We start from the raw sequence: 11,931 nt of genomic DNA, 5'->3' as shown, positions 1-11,931 counted from the left end.
TCAGTCATCTTCTTTTGCACCTCTGACTTTGGTGTGGTCTTTGGATTTCTTTCAAGATGTTTAAAAGCTTATCACAAGAAATTTTATTACCATGAATCTTCATGAATATTTGTATGATCGGGTTTTGGTGGCACAACGTACCTGATAATCCAGGAGTGTTTGCATTCCTTCTGGTTTTGTTAATTTTACGCACCCATATTTTGGTCTATCTAGAAACAAAAGCATAGGAAAACACTTTGGCATTACCATACTCAGAAACGAGACTTTAGTTTTCATTGTGCATGTACAGCTTAACCACTATGGAGTGAAAAATGGCCTGTTCTTCTGGAAAGAGGAGTAGCAGTATAACAAATTAGGACCATGTGATTCATTGTATGAAGGTCACACTCCTGATACTTCATCACAAGGTAGTTATCTGAAGGCTGTCTTTTAAATGATCCATTTGAAAGTGATTAGACAGCAGCCACAGTCATCTGGCTGTCTTTCTGTCATCAGGGAGCATGCAGAGGTTTGCTGTGGTCTTTACTCTTCTCACAGTCCTATCAAAACAATGTCTTTGCCAGGAGCAAATGAAAAAAAATGCCCAGTTCTTAGGCAAAAGGATATAATTGAGAACATGAGTCCTATGGCACAGCAAAATAGATGGGTAGAAGCTGTATTTGCAGAAGGCTGAGATCCATGAGAAAAACAGGCATGTTCTTACTCCCAAGTGGTTTCTTGCAACAGCCTCAGCAAAGCTCTTAAAGATGCTGCTTTGTTTTTGGCTAGACTGACTCAATTCACATGTCCTACCCTCACTCTGCAGTCTAATTAATGTCATAGAAGATGATTTCCAGACATTTAGGGCACAAGTTATGTAACGTATATAAATTATATACATCTTGTGCTCTGCTGGTTGTCTTCATTCCTGTTGGCTTCTCTGGAGGAGAAAAATTGGATTGGTCCGAAGACCCTAGATTATAGACAACAAAGCAGGAACATATCATTCTGTCTTTGAGTAAGGTGACAAATTAATTTTTTGATTTCTCATTTTTATTGTACAGACACAGGTTGGTTCACACACAGTCTCCGTACCACTTCTTCCATGTTGAAGGAAACAAAATTCAAGGCTGAATTCCAGATCTATAAACATGCTCTCCTCAGGGAAAAGCTCCCACTGATATTAACCCTGTGGGAGTCGGAATCTAAATATTATCATAGGACACACATAGGAGTTTTTTACTACATGAAAAACAAAGTAAAACTAAAAATAATGGAACAATGAACATTAAGAACTGAATTTTAACTATTTCTGATTTTGATAATCTGAGATTTGAAATCTGCCTTTTTTTAAACATGATTTAATATAGCTATCCTTCTAATGTTCTGGGCCTGTTAACATGACACTTACACTCTCTTCAGAAGTCATGAGTTACCATGTTCACTAATATTTTAAACATAGGCATTTTTTGTGGAGGAGATGAGGAGAAATGGTATGTCAAAAGGCAATAACCAACTTGCTTACACATAAGAGATTGGCATTTGACATGCAATTCCTACTCTTCCACTGACTCAGCATAACTCCCTGGTGAAATTGCTGTCTATACCTCAGTTTTCTTTGCTATAAAAAAGCATAGTGACCTTTGTCCATCTCACTTGCTCCTCTTTGTGAGGATCAATCGGTTATTTTTATGTTTTCACAGTGTTTTGAAATACTAAATTTTATATTTTATATTCCCTTAATGATTTTTTCAACATTTGTTATTGTTATAAATAGGTATTAGAGTTTCCTATCACAACAGCTCAGAAATTGATCTCCTTTGATTTAGTATTATAATGGGAAATAATGGATATTTAAGGAAAATGAAACTTGAAGGCAAATTAGTGCACAGTAGGTGCTGATTCTGGAGGCAGTGGTAACCGATGCTGGATGTCAGAAGAAAATGGTCCGGTGGGAAACTCATCCTGTGAAGAAGACAACTGTTTTTATGGGCTCAAGGATTTTGCCATGTAAATCAATCAGTTAATCACTTGTCTAACCATTCACACAAGTTGCTGGAGAGGGAAGAAGAGCAATAGGCACCTTGCTGCTCTTAGCCTCTTTTCTGTCAGCTGATTAACAGCACAGCAGAAAAAGGGGAGTCTCTTTTCTGAATGGCATACGGAAAACGAAACCTTGTGATTCTCTTTCTAGGCTGCTGATGAATTAATAGCCCCAGAAGACTGCTGAAAAAGAATATCCTTCACTTAGAAATCATATTTTTTTGCAAGTAATTTTTATTTGCCCAGTTCAGATAAAGCAATGTGTGGAAGAGTAACCTGGAACAATAAGTCCCTACCGGAGGTGGCATAGTTAGCAAAACACACTTCCACTGAATCTGCCTTACTAAGAGGGAGAAACATAGGAATAAAAATGACCATTGCTCCTAATCCACTGTTCTGTTACTGACAGCGTGTCATAACATACTCTCTGCAAAGTGAATAACTACTGTCCTAGCTGTAGTAAGGTATTGAGTACATGCTGCCCTTCAGAAGACTGAGTAATGAAGTATCAGGAGGTATAACAGGAGTTCATGCAAGATCAGCTGCAGGTGTTAGAAGTGGCTTTAGATGTTATGAACCAATTCCACAGATAAAGAACCACCAGCTTCTCTGTCCATGAGTTTAAACCCTGAACTCACTATGCTTGGACCTGATGAGTGGCTATTGGCTTATTTAAAACCAAACTTCACAGGATGGATTGTGGTGTTAGGCTGGCTTCAAGGATCATGTCTTCTGTCTAGCTTACCTCTAGATGGTAGTGGTCCTACCAATGCATCCAGCCCTTGATGAAGAGGAAAACCAAAATGATTCTTCATTAAAGCAAGCTGTTCTGAGCAAGCTGATACCATGGAGGGACATCCCGGAAAAAACTTGCATGGAGGAACTTTTCTAAGTGTTATTCCCAATAAGCTGGAGATCCTGACTAACCAGCAATCAAACTCTCGACAAGGTTGAGAATTTAATTATAACTGAATAACTTCTCAGTATCCTTTTACCAGGTATGTCTCTGCCTATGAAGAAATACACAGGATAATCCCACAAATGCTGTGCAGATTGTGGCTAACACTGTAGGTGTTTGAATAACCTCAAAACCCAGCAACTGTTCAGTTGCTCAGATTTCCTCCATGAACTCAAAGCTTACATTCTTGGAGACGGTAAAATGAAAGCTCACACTGTTAATGAGTTTTCTTTGTGATTATGGCCAAATTATTAATCTTATATGAGGCTTGTCTAAAGAGCATCAGGCATACCTGTGCTGAAGAAACTCATGAAGTGAATGCTCTGTGGTCAGAGAAATCTGGTATGTTCAAACACTCATGCAAACTAACATGGTGCCTGATTTGGTGGCTGTCTTGTGCATGTTTATACAGATGCAAATAATAATCTGCCTTGATGGCTGTCATTTACTTGTGTGGGAGTATAAAGCTGTGTAGTCTCCATCCTCTGAGGTTTTAAAAATCGGGCTGAATGATGTCCTGAGGCAACCTTGTCTGGCCTCATAGCTGATTGTGCTTTGAGCAGGAGTTTGACCTAGAAACCTCCTGAGACCCCTTCCAAGCTTATCTTTTGATAGCATGATCCTAAGGTTTCACTTTGACATCAGCTGAATTATCATCAGTTCTGCAGTGGGTCAACCTTGCCTGAGTGCCAGATGCCCACCCAGCTGCTCTTTCACTATCCCTCCTCAACTGGACAGGGGCAGAAAATAAGATTAAAAGCTCATAGGTCAAGATAAGGGCAGGGAGATCTCTTACCAATTACTGTCATGGGCAAAACAGACTTGACTTGGGGAAAATTGATTTAATACATTGCTGATTAAAAATAGAGTAGGACGGTGAGAAACCAAGACAAAACCTAAAAGACCTTCCCCCCTTCTTCCCAGGCTCAACTTCTCTCCTTCTCTCCCAACTCTTCTACCTCCTTCTCCCCCCAGCAGCTCAGGGGGAAGAGGAATGGGGGCTGAGGTCAGTCCCTAACAGTTCCTCTCTGCTGCTCCTCCCTCCTCACACTTTTCCTCTGCTCCAGCTTGGGGTCCCTCCCGTGGGATATAGTCCTTCACAAAGTGCTCCAATGTGGGTGCTTCCCATGGGATGCAGTTCTTCACAAACTGCTGCAGCATGGATCCTCTCCACAGGGTGCAGTCCTTCAGGAACAGACTGCTCCAGCGTGGGTCCCCCACAGAGACACAGGTCCTGCCAGAAAACCTGCTCCAGCGTGGGCTCCGCTCCACAGGCCACAGCTCCTCTGGAGGGCTCTCTGTGGGCTGTAGCTTCCTTCAGGCCATCTCTAACTGTGGCAGCGTGGGGTCCTCCACGGGCTACAGGGTTGATATCTGCTCCGCTGTGGTCTTCCATGGGCTGCAGGGGGACAACCTGCTCCACCATGGTCTTCTCCACGGGCTGCAAGAGAATCCCTGCTCCAGCACCTGGAGCACCTCCTCCCGCTGCTTCTTCACTGACCTTGGTGTCTTCAGGGCTGTTTTTCAGTTTTTTCTCAGTCCTCCCTCACAGCTGCTGTGCAGCATTTTTTCCCTTTCTTAAATATGTTATAATGGAGTCACCACCATCTTGGTTGAGGGGCTCAGCTGTGCCCTGTGGTGGGTCCATTGGAACTGGCTGGAACTGTCTGTGTGTGGGGCAGACCCATCCTCTTCCCACAAAGGCCACCCCCGCAGCTGCCCCCCGCCAGCACCTGGGCACCTGCACCCAGTACAAGTTCTGCTCAACAGTATTCTAAACTTGGTTGTTCCATGGCCAAAAGGATTACACAGGAAGGAACAAGAAGCGGGCGAGCTTCTTAAATTTGTTCCTGAAATGGGATCCTGGTCCTGAAACTTCATGCTGATATCAAGCTGAGTAGTGTCATACTTGCTTTCAAAGCTTTGAAGTAGTAGATGAAACAATCACTTCAGAAGACCCAATTATTATTCTAAAAACGTCAGAATTGTTTCAACCATTTCTCTGCCACTCCTTACAACTTTTACGACACAACTGAAGCGTTGGTAATGATTGGTATGCAGTCAGTATTGCCTTCTTGGTTTTCTTTACACCTCTATAATGAGAGCAGTATAAATAAAAGACTTTTACTTAGTTTTTATTAATCTATTAATTAATTTTTGATGGTATAGACAGAAGCAAACAGAAGTACAACATAATTAGGCTTAAATTTTAATTGGTAAACTTAGTAACACTATAGTCTGTGCAAACACACATCTATAAATATGCAAGGAATGATGTAGAACTTGGCTATAAGCATCAGTTGGGTTAACAGACTTTAAGGTATAAATAAGCAACCATTCAAAATGGTATTTCAGGTATGCTCTTCTGGCAATGAAATAAGATGCTAGGAATCCTGACCCTATCAAAACAGCATGAACATGGTATAAAATGCATGCACAAGCAAATTAAGAATTCATTGTGTGCTAGCAGCAGTGGAAACATTGTCAGTGAACTTGGTATTATGAATATGGAAGACTATCAGGTAGTAAAGAATAAGCTTTTCTGTAGAAGTATTAGTAAGGAAGGAAAGGCTTAATCTCATTAATCTTCTCTTCACAGATGCTGTGTACAGAGCTCTTACATCCTTGGAGCACTGCTATATCAATCCCTGGCAATCTGTGCTATTCTGTAATGTGGTGGGTTTGAAAACATGCATATATTAGAATAGTAATACATTTTACATGTTGTGTTAGCTGAGGAACATTACTACTTTTGTGTCCTAGAAAATATACAAATGTCCATGCTGTGGTCAATTTATATGTAATATGTATAATGTGCTATGCATAGAGGTGTACTCTTTAACATTGAAATATTCAGGATCATCTACCAACATCTAATGCAGGACGCATTGTTCTCCAAGAATGGGACAAAATCCATTTTTATTTTCGAGCTATAGAAACCTATTTTTCTTCATCAGCAATTGCTTCATTTTGTAATTCAGCTGCGAAAAAAAGCCTTGCAAATGCCAAAAAGACTTTATGTGAACAACTAGTATAAGCCTTGCTGTTTAACCCACGTGGTTAGGAGGAGTTACAGTGAGACACATCATTAGCTCTCTGCCTGAAACACAAGAAGCATATGTTTAAAGATTGTGTTACATCATGTAGAAAAGTAAGAAGCCAGGAGAGGAGGGCAGCTTGGGACTGTGAGGAGCACAGGAGGGCTTTGGAAGCAGATAATGGGGAGGAACACCCATGGCGTTTAGACCACACTCCAGTTGCCTTCAAGGCAAAATGTTACATGGGAGGGTAAGACCTGTGCAAGCAACATTTGCACTTCAATTCCATCAAAGCTGTTTACATTTTCATGACCCAGTCTGATCCTGTCTTTCTGTCCCTGTTTGGGAGGCCCAGCTCCTACAGAAGGATCTCCTGCTTAGAGCATTTTTACCATACTTCCACCCTCTTTCTGTTTTTCAGTTTATATGCTTTTTTCTTCCACTTTTCTGCCTTTTGTTTCTCTCTTCTCTGATGTGCCTCTCATTGTTTCTTTTGTTTTCCTAGCTCTCACCTCTGTATTGTATACTGACTTTGCAGTTCTTCCCATCCCAACAACAAACAGATCAGTGTATTTCTCCTCCTCCGCTTTCTCTTGCCCTTTCCTTGTATTTTCCTCTCTCCTCCTCTATACTGGAAATCGAGCTTCTTTTCAAACAGCTGAATGTTAGCATGACCAAGTAACTTGAACTCAGAAGCAGGGTGGCAGGAGGTTAGACTCTATATAGCTATATACAGAATGATGATGAAGAGTAAGTAATGCTATACTCTTAAAGGCCATGTCAGACTTACCCTATGACAATATGAAATGCAGCAGTACCAGGACTTTAAAAATGCTGTGAACCTCTTACTTACCTCATCCAGTTTCTTAAATAACTTTAGGGGCTGAGAAATTTTTTTTCTGAAGGCAAGCTGAGTTCTTTAATTTCTTTCGTTTATTAAGGGACTTCCTGTCCCATGTAGTTCTCATTTACATTTTTTTTTATATTTTAAGGAAAGAATCAAAGGCTATCAAATGATGCACACACGAACATGTCAGTCAGGTGTAACCACACTTATAAACAAACTCCCAGAAAAGGGGCAGACTTTCCAGATCTTCCTGTTGTTCAGCCTGACTTGACAATTACAGAAAATACACTTTATCGGAGTGAGTTCCTGGGCTCTGCAGCAAGAAATGTTTCCCATGTTCAAGGGGATGTGACAAACAGGAAATCAATTAGGCAGTTTAGTGGTCCGGTCTGACTTTGAGCTGGAGCAATCCGTCTGCAGGCTCAGCATCACTCAGATTCAGTGACTGGTGTAGAAGCTTGAGGGAATCCTTCCCACCCTCTGACTACAGAAAGGAAACTTGAAAGGAAGTCACAGCAGGCTACATGTGACATGCTTCAGTCTGTATTTTCACTTATCAAGTATCTGAGTCTACAAGATATATGACAAGCTGGTTTTTTCCTTGATCAGTTGCAGGGAGCTGCTGAAATCCTTTTGCTTATGAAATCAATGCAGGTAAGTGTAGTCACTGAAGAAAAGACTTATTTCTTCTGATTAGCTACAGCATCCCATCACCATCCCATCTCATCATAGCTCATGATAGGTGATGTTCTCCGGACAATGACTGCATTTTCTGCATTCAAGCTACAGCTAAAGCGGACTGCTTTTCCAGGAAGGGCAATGCTTTGTCCAGACTGTATTAGAAAATCTCTGGAGATCCAGATTATCCAAAACGTGAAATCTGCATACTACAGCTGATATTATTTTAATATACATCTCACAATATTAGAAATCAAGTTAGCTATATGAGAATGACAGCTTTAATTTAGAAACTGTGTTTAAGGTTAGCATTGAAGATCTTAATCATGAAAGTGGTTGTAATATTGAGACATCAGAAGACAAACAGAATAAAGCTCTAATATCTGTAAAAAAAATTTGGACCTGACTTTTTTAAAATTAAGGTCCACAGTGATGAGTTTAATAAACTTTATAACAGTAGTCAGTAGTTTTCTCTAGCAGAGCTTCCTACTGATGATGGCTTGTCTACATAAACACTATCTCTGTTTTATGGGTGGGAGACACTCCCTGTTAAAATGTTCATCTCAGTTGGCATCTGCGTCACTTTAACTAGGTCTTGACTGGTTGCCTCCCTGAACTGGCTTGGACTTCTGGCTGGGGGAATCCTCTCAGCCTATGTTTGGCTTGCCTAAGTCATTGCTCAGGTTTAGTGTGTCCTTGGGTTTATTGCCATGGCATGTAGAGATCTAATGACCCTATGGGAAGCAGACCTGCAGATCTCTTGGCAATGATGCCCCGCAAAACGTGCATTCAGAAAGTGAGGGAGAGGAAAAGAAGAGATGATAGTTACAGACGAACATGGCTTCTGTTGTGTTTGAACAGCGTGGGGCTCAAACAACAACAGACTGACTTATTACCTGAGTCCCTTGTAATTTGCCAGTCGGCATGGCCAGCCTATATTTGGGATAAAAGATGCTTCACTAAGTGTATTCAGAACAACTGCCTTTTACAAGAACGTCAGAATATATCTAGTGCCTTGGAACAGGCATAGCACCAGCTCACTGGGCATGAAGATTCTGGCACATCATTGTTCATTGTCTTACCCCAAAGATATACTTCTGGAGCTCCTACCACCTAATGTGGTTGGAAAGAGTGCAGTAGTTTGGAGACAATAATCTTCTCCTTTCTATGCTTGAGCAGGGGTCTACTCATTCCTGTTTTACCAAGAAAGGTGACAATTTATCCATTAGGTAGTATTCTTTGAAAAAGGTATGCTTTCTCCACAGGAAGCTCACCTCCTAAATGTCCACAGATCTTCACAGCCTCTATTTTTCTGCCAGTTGGGGCCACAAGGTACCATTCTAAATTGTCAGAGCATGATGTAAAGTCCTGGAGAGAATGTATTCTTTTTTTCTCTTAGTAAGTCAGATTGTTACATCTTGCCACCCTATTATCTTTACTATTAAAACATATTTATGTTCTGCCGAGGAAGCTAAGCATAAGCAAAATAAAACAGGATCATCTGGTTCTTCTTTGCATAGGGGTAACTTGTCAAAATCTTGACAGAGGCTCTGTAAAACCACATCACACACAAAATTATGTTCAATAAACAATAGCTAAACACAGACATTTTTCTTGCTTTGATAGAAGTATATAGATTTTGCAGTTTCTCATTTTAGCTCTGTAGTTTACAGTTAATATCCGGAAAGCCTTATTTTATATTTTTGGGTGCAGAAATTATATTTAATATAATATTTTCTTTATTAAAAAATCAGAAAGTGAGAGATGCTTATGATTTCCTTAATTATTGTATGTTTGCAGTGCTGCAATCTTCTAGCGTCTTGTTGAACAAGCAAAGAAAAAGAACAATGGATTTTTACTCAGTGCCATGTCAGTTCAGAGGTCCTCAAGGTGTTTATTGCTATAGAAGTACTAATAAACTTAATCAGCTGTTGAAGTGTACTTTGGGACCTTTTAAGTTGGGGGTTTTTTTCTGATTATCACTGTGTTACAGATCTGAATATTGGTCTTAATTTAATGTTTCTCATATGTAAGTGGTCTTGACTGGCATGTCTCACTCTAAGGGCTCCCTAAGTGTATTGCGTACAGCATAATGTCAATTCATGACATTTTTGGAGGAAATACAAAACTGATCAATATATGAATAAATGTATTTTTACAATGTTTTTGACTATGGATTGTCACTGTGCAGTGGATGCATACATGTGTGATGTGTAGTAGTAACACACCTGGAGAAATCATTAGATGATAGCACCCATAAGTGTGTTTTAAGTAAAACCTTCATTAGTGAAACAAGAAATGTGAATTCACGCACATTTGTAACACACTCAAACTTCAGCCTTTGAATGCTGTAAAATGCTATGTGGAAATGATTCTTGTTCCATTGCCTGCTTTGGTCCTCTTTTTGGGTGGAAGAGACACAAATAAGTATAGCTCTCAACAGCATGTTGAACATCCAGAGAACCTCTCTGGAAGGACTGCAGACATTTAGGGGCGGTGATGCACGGGCAGGTGGGCGCGTGCTGAACCAGAGCAGTGCAGTGCTGCTGCAGGAGTTGTACCTTATTTTTCCTGTAAACACCCCTGACCCTACTGGACAATAACTGTTGAAGAGTACTCTTGGTGGGAATTTTTTTCTTTAATGGAAGATGCATTCAGGGTTGTACATTTAGACCAGACAGTATGTGCTGTTGCCTTCTGTTTTCATTTTAAACCTACTGCATTAGACCTCAGTGCTTTTCTCTGCTCACTGTGTGAGCCAGGCACTGAGTCCAGGAGACTTGTCTGTACATGAGGAGGAAGATGAAGAGGTTGCTCCATGGCTTGCTTTAACTTTTCACTCGTCCCCTGGAAGCCTACATGGATAAGATACAGGAACTGCATCTCTACAGATTGGTAAGTAACAGTGATAGAGGTAAGTGATCGTGATAATGGCTGGAACAGGTCATCAAGCCTCTTACTACACGTTCAACTACTAGCAGCAAACATTTGTTAGCAAAACTGTGTAAAAATTAGTGAGGAACCAGATAATGCTAACCTGTTTCTTTTGGACAGTTAGTCTCATTGCTGGTATGTTAGAATATGGATGTAGGTCCCTTCACAGATGGAAGTCTTTGCGGTGCTCGGTGCCGTGTTTACATGACCACATTGAAAATACCTCAGTGCAGCTAAAATGGATGATTTTGATGAAGGTATGCCGAAACACAGTGGCTGCAGTAAATTGCACTGGGTACCTCAACAAACAGGCAATGGACAAAAATGCCTTTATGCCCTGGTCCTGTACTTACATGCCTGAGTTAAACATGTCCGTAAGTGTTTGTGTGATGAGAGTCTACGTCAGCAAGTTTCCTTTGTGGTGCTTGACCTGTGTTTTTTCTTCTAGAGAGAAGTAAAAAGGAGCTCAGTTTCCTAATGGATTTGGAGAACAGATGACTATCTTACGTTCCTCACAAGTCGTGAGCTGGCCTGATACTTGAAATACTGAGGTAGGGCTGGTCTTATGTAGTATGGAGCTCCAAGCAAAGCTTGGGCCCTACATTTTTGTCCCTATAAATAACAGTTGTTCTGCTTTCCTGAGCTCCTCAGGGCTCATACTGGTTCCTAGTATAGATCCCATCCCCTCTTCCTCTGCTCCCCTGGCTGATTTTCTCACTTCTTCAGTCCAGCACCCCCTCCCAGGTTTTTACTTCAAATAGTAGGTTCTGGTACTGCTGCTGAATCAGCGGCTAGTTATTGGCAGTAGCTGGTTAGGAGGTAAGTTCGTATGTTAATGGCTCTGTGCTCCACACACTGGCATCAGCTGAACATATATTATATGCGTAGTATATATTCCCTGTGGACCAATCAGCTAATGTGCAGTAGCGTGAAACGGATCTTTAAAAACAGAAGACATGAAATAATTCATTTGGACTGCTTATAACCAAGACTACCCTTGATTTAAACTGCTCAGCTGTGGGATTATGATGTAGCTATACGAGCCATTTAAAAATTATAATTAAAGGTTTTAAAACAGGTTTTGAGTTCACTGAGCCCTCCCTCTCACTTGATTGATCAGTGATTTATACATACATAATGACTTTAACTGACTTAGGGGGTAATTTATGTCATAATGTGCATGATATATGGATCTAAATAGACTAAAGAGAGGGAAAAAGAAACCATCTGTTCTCTAGAAAACCGTCCGCTGTCAGAAGGATTCAAGAACCTTGTTTGAAAAATGTGTTTAGAAAACCAGGAATAAATTTATCTAAATTTCTTGTGCTGTCTGGATGACATTCTCATCGGATATATATTGGCCAACAAACAAGGCTAGGAACTTGAATTTTTAAGCTTTTGCAAGACTTCATATTCCATAAGTTGTTCAAAAGGCTGTATTTTTATGAACATAT

The sequence above is a fragment of the Gavia stellata genome, chromosome Z (genome assembly GCF_030936135.1).
Source record: "Gavia stellata isolate bGavSte3 chromosome Z, bGavSte3.hap2, whole genome shotgun sequence".
Taxonomy (NCBI): domain Eukaryota; kingdom Metazoa; phylum Chordata; class Aves; order Gaviiformes; family Gaviidae; genus Gavia; species Gavia stellata.
Note: the sequence above shows the minus strand (reverse complement) of the source record.